The following is an 11,413-nucleotide window of genomic DNA, read 5'->3' on the forward strand; positions in this document are numbered from 1 at the left end:
GTTTTCATTTCCTAAATATTGGAGGAGAGAGGAGGGAGGACATGATGACACCTGCCATTACTCCTGTAATGGGCGTTTCATAGGTTAATTTTGTCCATTTTTTTAAAGACAGTTTTTTGTTTTGTTTTTTTCCAGAATTTCTGTTTTGAATACTTGCTTTCTATAGTTTCTGATGGCTTGGCCCGCACTCACACCTTCTCCCACATGAAAAGAGTGAGAATAGAGGTGGCAGTTTGGGGTACTGTCCAGTCCTTAATTCTTTTGAATATCACCAGTTTAGTAAAGTGTTTAAGAATCCAGAAGAAAAATGGTCTTTTCACAGTCAGACCTGTCTATCCAGAAAAAAAAAATGACTCTAATTACTACAAATGGAATTATATGTCTGCTTGTAAATTTGATAAAGGATATTTTTAAAGGATTTAGAGTTCACATTGAAGCAAAAATCATTTTTGGCAAGCTACAATATTGCAATATGAAAAAAAATTAAAAGAGAATCAAAAGGAAAAAAAAACAAATTAAAACTAAAGGTAAATACCTGGAATAGAGTCATGATTACCTATATATCCTATTAGCAGATATTTGCACATGAAGACACTGGGAGAATAGAAATGATGTTGAGAAACTCATGTACAAATAACCTTAGAGATGATCTAATTTTTCATTCTCAGTCTTTCTACTAAGGCATAATGACCAATCCAATATTACAAAGTGAATGACAACTAGTAAGCTAACTAAAATTAACCAGCATTTTTCTCTCTGGAAATAAGTACTGGGTGGAAAGCATAACTTGCTTCAAGATTTTCTCCCTTTGTAACAGAGAAGCAAAGGACATAATAATGTTTGAAATTGGGGTTTATATTTTCCTTCCTTTTTCTTTCGTATTTTGATTTAGCAACCTAGTGTCCTTCATCTAGATACAGAAGAGTCAGGTGGCTGCTGTGAGCTGAGTTAACCCTTAAGTGTTTGGTTATATATTAGGGAACTGACAATTTATACACCTCTGGACAGGGAGGAGAGAGACACAAACCAGAAAGACAGATTTTGACATAACTGTGGTAGCCATGACTCCTTCTTCCCATACAAACGTCTTTAAGCAGATAAATAATTCTTGGCTTTGTTCTTTTATGTCATGAGTACACTGTAAGTTATTAGAATAATAAATAAATTCAACAAGGTTACGGGATATAAGATCAATACGCAAAAATCAATTGTGTTACTATATAGTTGCAGTGAACAATCCAAAAATGAAATTAAGAAAGCAATTCCATTTACAATAACATGAAAAAGAGTAAAATGTTTGGTAATAAATTTAATAAAAGAAGTGCTGAAGTTATACTCTGAAAGCTATACAGCGTGATTGAAATTAAAGAAGATATAAATAAATAAATAAAAATATCGGTACTCCCTAAACTGATCTGCAGATTCCGTGAAATCCCTGTCAGAACCCCAGCTGACATTTTCGTAGAAACTGACAAACTGATTCTGTAATACATGTGGAATTACAAGGGACACAGAATAGCCAAAACATTCTTTGAAAAGAAGAATAAAGTAGGAGAACTCAGACTTCCTAATTGTAAAACTTACAACAAAGCAACAGTAATCAAGACAGTATGGTACTGGCTCAGGCATAGGCATAAAGACCAATGAAACAGAATTGAAAGTCCAGAAATAAAATCATGTGTCTGTGGTCAACTGACTTTCAGCAAGAGCGCCTAGACCATTTAATGAAGAAGTATTCAGTCTTTTCAACAAAATGATGTTGGCATGAGTGCTAATAACATGCAAAGGAAAAAAAAAAAGGAGAAATTGGATGCTTATCTCATACCATAAACAAAAATTAACTCAAAATGGATCAAAGGCCTAAATGTAAGTGCTTAAGTTATAAAATTCTTAAGAATAAAACAGAAGGATAAATCTTCATGACCTCAGATTTGGCAAAGGATTTTCAGACATGACATTAAAAAAATGAGCAACAAAAGATAAAAATTGATAATTTGGGGGTTTTCAAACTAAAAACTTTGGTGTTTTAAAGGACGCCATGAAGAGAGTGATACCCCACAGAATGGGAAGAAAAGTTTGCATTTCATATACTGTGAGGGACTCGTATCCATAATATGGAAAGAACTTACAACTCAACAAAAAGAGACAACAATCCAATTTTCAAAATGAGCAAAGAAGTTGAATAGACATTTCTCCAAGGAAGATATACAAATGAACAACAAGCACATGAAAAGATGCTCAAAATCTTTAGTCATCAGGGAACCTCAAATCAAAACTCCAATGAGATACCACATCACACCCACAAGCACGGTTAGAATCAGAAAGACAGACAGTAACAGGTGATGGCAAACATGGAGAAAAATCAGAACCCTCATACACTGCTGGTGGGAATGTAAAATGGTACAGCTGTTTGAGATAACAATTTGACAATTCCTCAAACAATTTAACATAGAGTTACCATATGACCCGGCACTTCTACTCCTAGTTCTATATCCAAGAGAAATTAAAATACATCTCCATAAAATCTTGTGCGTGAATTACTATAGTAGCATTATTCATAACAGCCAAAACGTGGGACTGACACAAATATTCATCAACTGACAAATAAAACAAAATGTAGTGTATCCATACAACAGAGTATTATTTGGCCATAAAAGGGAAAAATGAACCAATACATGCTACAAACCAACGAACCTTGAAAACATTATAAGACGTAAAATAAGCCTGTTATAGAAGTCCTCATACTACACGATGCCATTCATACGAAGTTCTATAAGAGGGGAATCTAAGAAAGAAAATAGTTGCTTAGGGTTCAGTGGTTGCTTGGGGTTGGGGGTCGTGGGAGAGAGAAAGGTGATAGTTAAAGGGTATATGGTTTCTTTTTGAGGTGATGCAGAGTATTTTGGTTTTTTTAAGATTTTATTTTTTTAAGTAATCTCTAGCCCCAGTGTGGGGCTCAAATCCATGACCCCAAGATCAAGAGTCACGTGCTCTACCAACTGAGCCAACCAGGCGCCCTGTAGAAATGCAATGTTCCAATTGACTATAGTGATAATTGTACATATCTGTGACTACATGAGAGACCATTGAAATTGTCCACCGTGAATGGGTAAGTTGTATGGTGTGTGAATTATATCTCAATAAAGCTGTTTTCAAAAAATTTAAGTGCACCATATTAGTAATCTGAAAAGTAAATGAAATTATACCATAAAATGCCTGATACATTATGCATTTTCATTTAATTTTTCATTGCTCCAGGATTTCCAGAATTGCAGCACAATTATTTTTTCTAATATTAAACGCATCAGCATCATCCTTGTGTCCCCAGTGCTTGCAGAGAAAAAAATGTAACTCCTTAGTTTGGAGTTCAGCGATCTTCACAATATAACTTTGTACTACCGTCGGGAAAAAATATTCAATTTAAAAAGTTATATAAGCACAAGTAAATAATTAAAACCATACAAAAGGGTATACAGTGAAGTGTAAATCTCCTTCCTATCTCAAATTCCTAGTTTCCCTCCTTACGGGCAACCAATTGCCAATTTCCTGTGTATCTTCCCAGAGATGTTTACATGACCCTATACCCAACCTATTGGCATATTCCACTCATTCAGCACCTAAGGTGGACTGTATTATTAATTATGAGTTCATGTGCATAAAAGTTAAGTTTCCCACTAAAAGTACAATTGTACACTATACTTTTTAAAAATATCACCCGTAGCACCAAAAATCCAGGACCTCTACATTGTAGATATCCCAGTAAATATTTGTTGATTGGCAAGATTAGAGGAAACTGCTGAAAAAAAAAAAACAAAAAAAACCCTTGGCTCCCCGCTGACAATAGAGACCTTAACAAGGCAAAAGAGGTAGGACAGGGATAGAAGTATATGGAGGAAATATTTTCTGGAATGTTTTCACAAATGCAGAGGGTCAAAAACAGGATACTAACTTCCATTGAGAATCACCAAACTTGGTAATGCTCTGATAATTTTACGTACTGGCTGAGAGTAAATCATTCTCCCCACATGGAAATTCATAGCCAAATAATTGTGCTCATGAAATGCTACAATTACACACGCTTAAGCAATCCTTTTCTGTCTTGAGGTCAATGGGACATTCTACTAGATTACAAGTTCATTTCCAACACATACAAGATTTTCTTCTTGTGGCTCAAAACCTAACAATGAAGATAACAATGAAACAATTGCCCTATTCATATCTCTGTATTTGATTCTTGGTATTGAGAAAAATAATGTTTTTCTTTAAGTAACTTTTATAACGGTTTGTCTTCTTTTCACACCTTCTTATCACACTTTTTTTCCTAGATATACTCTTTGACTTTTCTGAGTTAGTCATCATTATATTTACTTCCTTTCTTGTTTCTACATGTTTCATGACATTGAATGACAATTTTGTACTCTTTCTGTTTTCACTTTGCTTCACTAATTAGGAACTAAGCAGATATTCCCTTGAAGATCACAAATACAAAATGTGATGGATTGATCTTGCATTATTAAGTAATAGTACTGTTTTGAGGTTGAACCTGATTCTCCAAGATCCACCAATCTTTAACTTTCCAGGGTACTATTGTTGGCAGCACAGTGCTAAGTTGCCTGGACAAAATGCTTGCAGTGAGACTAATAAACCTCATTAGTTAGTGAGTTAAGTGAAAGAGCAGTCTGAGTTTATTAGCCTTTGATTGGTAAGATGTTAAAAACAAACAACGGACCACCTAACAATATAGAAAGTAACAGTTGAAATACCCAAGTGATTTATTTAAATTTTTTTGGTTGTAGAACTTCAACTTGGTCCTGTGTTTATTTGTTTGTACTGTGGTTAAAATAATGATATGGTTAAATATTTCATTTCTTCTTTCCAGAGGGCAGTGATTAACTCCACATTTCATTTCAAAGATTTCTTTTCAGCATGTGCTTTAACTTAATCTAATACAGCAAATAGACCAAATTAAAACTTGCCAATCTATTTGCATTTCAAAGGAGTGGAAACATCCCAAATTAATTCCAGATTTGTATACTTTTTAGATCAGTTTGGCAATTGACACCTGAGCTTAAACATAACTTCTATAACCCCATCCATGTAATATGTTTAATAAAACATTTAATAATATGTTTACTTAGGAGACCTTCAGAATGCTAGTTAACAAATGATAGAATGGTATCATATATTTGAGCACCTTATTATTTTTAAAATCATGCTCATTACAGACAACGGAATGATCCATTGGTGGAACTCCCAACTGCAGACCCACAGATGACAAGCTATTTAGTGAACAATTTACTGAGTGTCTCATTACCTTTTCCCCAACCACAGACATGTGAGTTCATTCTATTAACCTTAATAAGGTTGCTTTTGAAGCTCTTTACTTCTAAGATTTAAATGGGAACCCTGTCATATGTCAGCCTACAACAGAACCTAAATAACCAGACCAATAAAGCAGATGCAACGTGTTAAAGACTTCATCTGCTACAGATGAGTTAGGATGCTCCCTTTTGCTTAAGCGAAGCTATTTATAACCTGTCGGAAAATGAAGACTTAAGCGAGGAATAGGCTTCTATATCCTCGGAGCACTGATGTTCCTTCATCCTTTCAGGTTAGCGAAGCACATCTCTCTCTAGGGCTGACCTATATAATCCTCAGCCCAGAAAGTTATTCTAAACAGAATAATTTGAAAGCCCATGAAGTGTATACATTAAAATTTAAGTCACAAAGAGCTTTCATGTTTCTGAGTCAAGACAATAGTAAGCAGCCGATTTTGTATGACCAACACATCCAAAGATTTGGTTCTTTACAAATGGAATAATTGCCTGTTTTAAATGTATTTGATACTGAATGAAATGAAATCGTGTTCAGAAGATCCATCATTTTTTGTTCATTTTATTAAATAATGGGAAAATACTGAGTCTTAGAAGTAAAGTCCTATTAACATCCTACCCTTCTATCCCGTCTCTGACAACTACCTTCTCCGCCTCTGCTGGAAAACACTGAGTCACAGAGAACCAAATGCTTCATTATGGGAGAGTCCAGGATTTAAAAATTCTTCCTTATGTTTAATCAAAAGCAGATCTCAGTAACTTCTGTTCGCTCTACCTCTTGGAGAAACCTAAGTCCGTCTAAATTCAAGGAGTAAATAAAACTGTAGATGACTAAAAAAAAAAAAAATTCATTTCAAACTTGGTTTTCTTGAATCCTTGATTAAATAGCCCAATTTATGTACAAGAACTTCCCAAGGCATATTTGCTAGAATTTCAGGGAGCAAGGGAAGCCCTAATATGAAGAAAAAGATATTGTTGTGGCCTTTCCTCTATTTTCTTCATTCTTCCCTTTAAATTGAAACTCCTTTCCACTGGGGATGATTTCAGCTGGGTTGCTCTCTGATTAAAGCAAATGACATTGTCATTTCAAAGAGGTGTGTGTTAGAATGAGTGAGTATCTAATTGGTGAAACGTAGAGAGTAGAATATTTTGGTGCTTTGTACCACTCCAAAAAACCATTTCCGTCTCCATCTGTCCCAGGTACGCCCCCAGGGGGTAAAATACACACAGCTATTCCTATTGCTTATTAACACACAGCCACACATTATTTGCGAAAGGCTTTGCACCTTGCAGGAAATAACGCCTTTAACGCTAAACCCTAATGTGAGCTAGCCTCTACCTCTCTGACGGGAATTTATCCTCAAGGTCACATAGTAAAATGCCTTTCTCTTTCAAATGCTAGTATTAAAATTGAATTCCACTTTTGTTTGCACTGTGCAGAATCAAACAAAATCTCAGCTTACATAATCATGCACGCCCACAGCACCTGAAAACTCCTCCTTCTGGGGATGTGATAAATGCGGATTGCTTCTGGAACTTGGTTGCCGGAGGTAAAGGCTAAGTGTGAATGTGAACTGGATCCAGAGCCTGATGCTTAGTTGGACGGTAAAACTGTCAAATGGTCTTACAAAATATGCCTGGTGCTAGTTTCACTGGGCCAGTCGGCCTTCTAAGAGTACTGACTTCCAAGTTTCATCCCCCACTCTCAGACTCTACCTGAGCGCCTAGAGACACGAAATTGTTGACACGAGAGGATATAATGTTTGTAATAAAACATTCCACTTGTCTCTTTTATACCGATATTTGTTTTTTTAATTACAAGGCACTTAAGGATGCTGTTCAGACAGTCAAGCTTTGGACAGGCTTCACGTTAAAACTTCACTCTGAGCTTTAAGAAACTTCACTCTGTGAACTTCCTATATCCGCATAGATTTGTTATAACCATGTGATTTTCATGACTAATCAAATTAACCTTTTATTTTTTTTAAAGATTTTATTTATTTATTTGACAGAAATAGAGACAGCCAGTGAGAGAGGGAACACAAGCAGGGGGAGTGGGAGAGGAAGAAGCAGGCTCATAACGGAGGAGCCTGATGTGGGACTCAATCCCAGAACGCCGGGATCACGCCCTGAGCTGAAGGCAGACGCTTAACCGCTGTGCCACCCAGGCGCCCCCAAATTAACCTTTTAAATTCTTAGTTTTTTAAGAATTTATTTTTGGTGACATGACCCTATCATAGTACTAATTGCGTCTTGTGTTCTAAATAGGCATTCTGGGTTCTTTTTCAAGAAGGCATAACTTTCTTTTTGTGCTGATACTCACAAGCACGTGAAGAGCGGCTAATGAAGTTTTCACTGGCAGACAAGATAAGAAAGAAGTGAGGTCGTTGCTCTTAGGGTCTCTATTTAGAATATGTGGTGACTCATGATAGATGGGACACTATATTCTGTTGTGTACCCTAGGAAATTCTTCTTAGACTTTCTTGGCCTCAGATTCCCCACTCATAAAATGGATATAAAAATGTCACATTTTATCAAATCTAAGACACGGCTGATTGTGACATACACCATGTCACTAAGGAAAACAAAATACTACTTAAACTATAGTACAACACTTTCTTGTGCCTTGGAATTGTTATTTGATACTTACTGGAAGGTCTTTTTTATGCCTTAGACATATTTAATCATATGTCACACATTTGTTTCTATGATTTTCTGTGTGCACAATAATTCTCAATACACACACACACACACACACAATCTACACACACACACACACACACACAATCTATATCCAAACCGTGAATTCACAGGCAGTGAAGACTGTTCTCATGCCTCGTACAGCTACAATCTGCCATTAATTACAGATGTTCCCATGGTCAAGAGTATAACTTTGTGAAGAAAAAAAATGTATCTTAGACTCTATGGAGTATGGAATTATATTATGATCAATAATCTGATATATAATTATTTTGTGGTTTGCCTTCGTACTCAGAGCTGTCAAAGTTTTCCAGGTACTATGGACAGCACCGTGCTCCAATAAACTTCCCCCTAATTAAGTACGCGGGTATGAGTGGCTTTAAACAGGAACTCCCTGTGCGATTGACCCAGAAGGCACCCAAGTGTATAAGCCAGGCTATCCTACTTGCTGTCTTTCAACTTCTACCTCCTCCTGTGCCAGAGAACCTTTAAAAAAATGATAGCTCCATTCTGTCAAGCTTTACAGACTTTAGGGCTTTATATAAATCCCATTGAACCTACATATTCTAACTTGATGGCCTCATCCTCGCTGAACACTGCGCTGAACGGCTTCAGTCAGTACAAGCATCTTTGGAATCATTCGGCACATACCTCCACGATTCACTTTCCTGGCTCATAATGCAAGGTATACAGTACTGCAGACTTTATTCCTCTAAATTCAGTAACCTCCCTGGTTCACTCAACCAAATGAGGAAAACATTAGACCACATAATGTAAAAATAAATCCCGTAGGTGTGATCTTTGAAAAGATTGGAAATGTTTATAGTTCATACTTAAACTCCCTTTGCCTATGTAATGAACACAAACCCGATCTGTTTAAATTCATCACTTTGGTGTTTTCGATAAAAGCAAGTGTGAATTATTAAGGAAAAAATTTAAAAAGCTAGGGTCTGCTGTTGCTAATAATTGTGTATTCCTGTTCGTGAGAATAAAATATAAAACGTATCCTTTTAAAAGCAACATGTTCAAAATTCTGTGGGTGTTCCAAATTTTGAGACATTTAGTGACTTTATACTTACGATCTCTTCTCAACTTGTAGCTTCTCAAATTGATTAAGTCTTCCTTTAAGTGACCTAGCCTCACATCGTTCCAAGGGGAGCCCTAACAAAAGGACTTCGGATGCCATCCCTGATTTTCATCCTGAGATGTGCTCCTCTACTGCCCTCTACTGTAAGTATCAATAATTTCTACAAGGCTGCCGAAATGTATACCATGTTATTAATTGAAAAGCAGAATATCAAGTAAAAGCTCTACTGGGGAAAGAAAAAAAAAAAAATACCACAAAGATAACCTTTAAAAAGTGGTAATTTTTCATTCTAAATTACCACAAAAAGTTGCTATTTTAAGTCATCATTACTAAAACCATGTTCCAAAAATATGACAAATCACGCTAAGCAGAGTTGGCTGTATTCGTAACGGCGGTGAGGAAATTGTCTCTGGATCGCATGTTGGAACTTTTTCGTTCACACCATGGTAAGTAAATGAGTAAAAACATGAGATGTAGAAAAGTCCATTTACTGATTTCTGCTCCCAATATCCTCTTTTTAAATGTTCCTCTCTTTACTGAGAAAAGGTATTCATTTTTCCGCTTCTACCGAAACTGGAATGTAATATATGGTCAATTATTCACTCTTATTTGTTTGTTTGTTTTTTAAGATTTTATTTATTTATTTGTCAGAGAGAGAGAGAGCACAAGCAGGGCGAGCAGCAGACAGAGCAGGCATAGGGAGAAGCAAGTTCCCGGCTGAGCAGGGAGCCCAGTATGGGACTCTATCCCAGGACCCTGGGATCATGACCTGAGCCAAAGGCAGACACTTAACCGACTGAGCCACCCAGGTGTCCCCACTCTTGCTTGTACTTGGATCAATTTCACTTTAACAAAAACTGATTCAAATTAAGGCTCTTGATATTTCATTTTCTTCTTTCTGTTCTGTCTTCCTTTCTTCCTTCAACAAATATTTGTTGAGCGATGTGTACCTTGATGAGAGCTGGAACAAGACTGGTTCCTGCTCTCATAGAACTTACAGTCTATGAGTAGAAAATAGGCATTTAACAAGCAATTGCAAGAATAAGTATTTAATTATAATTTTCCAGAACAACGTTACAGATAGAGCAAGTAGTATAGGTAAAAGCCCAGAATTGAGAGGAACTCAAGAAACTGAAAAGGAACTGAAAGGTCAGCGTGCTAAAGAAATGTGGTATGTGAGGCTGGAGGATGAGGCAGGAGTAGAACATCCTGGGTCTTTTAGGACACATTAAGCATTTCGACCTTCCTCTCCAAAGTAGTTGGAAACCATTAGTCATTTTAGGCAGAGGAGTGATGATATTAGACAGGTATTAAGAGAGATAACTATGCCATCTGGGTGGAGAGAGTGGGGAGAAGACTGGATGCAGATTTTCTTCAGGGGATGTTGTCTGAGTCTAGTGAAATATGATGGAGACCTGAAATAAGAGGGAGGCGGTGGGGGTGCCTGGGTGGCTCAGTTGTTGAGCATCTGCCTTTGTCCCAGGGCGTGATCCCAGGGTCCTGGGATTGAGCCCCGCATCGGGCTCCCTGCTCCACTGGGAAGCCTACTTCTTCCTCTCCCACTCCCCCCGCTTGTGTTCCCTCTCTCGCTGGCTGTCTCTCTCTCTCCGTCAAATAAAAAAATAAAATCTTAAAAAAAAAAAAAAGGAGGCGGTGGATCAGTTGGAGAAATTTTTAGAAAACACAAAGGAAAGGATTTCATGTGTAGTTGGAGGAGAGTGTATAAGAGAGAAGTTGTGGAGTAGGACTAAAAGGGAAGAGTATTTCTGAAGTATAGGAGGCATGTAAATTCATCACGAGGTGTCCTAAGTTTCCTCTGTTATTCAAAAGAAAACTGCCCCTTCTTTACCTCTCCTCTGCTCACACAGCAGCACACATGCATACATGTAGAAATCCTCACATTTTAAAGTAATTTCAGGCACATTTTAGTTATATGTCAGCTAAACTGATATAGAAGCTCATCCTTCCACCATAAATACACTGAAATGTTAGATACATTTAAACACACAACTGTGTGAATATGTACACATAAGTGTATTTGTTTTGTGTATGTATATGTATATTGTGTATGGATGTGTACACACACACACACACACACACACACACACACACGTGCATGATGATTCAGCTGCTGCTAGTAAGGATTCAGACCCTGCTATGGACCTACAGTTGGGGAACAGAACACTAAAGCACATTTGGAACTCATGGCCACTTCCTGTCATGAACTCAGCCAGGAAAACCATAAGGTAGCTTCCTTGTACTTTATTCAGTGTATTAAAGAGAAAGGCAATTA

The sequence above is a fragment of the Ursus americanus genome, chromosome 3, assembly GCF_024610735.1.
Source record: "Ursus americanus isolate L20-20 chromosome 3, mUrsAme1.1.p, whole genome shotgun sequence".
NCBI lineage: Eukaryota > Metazoa > Chordata > Mammalia > Carnivora > Ursidae > Ursus > Ursus americanus.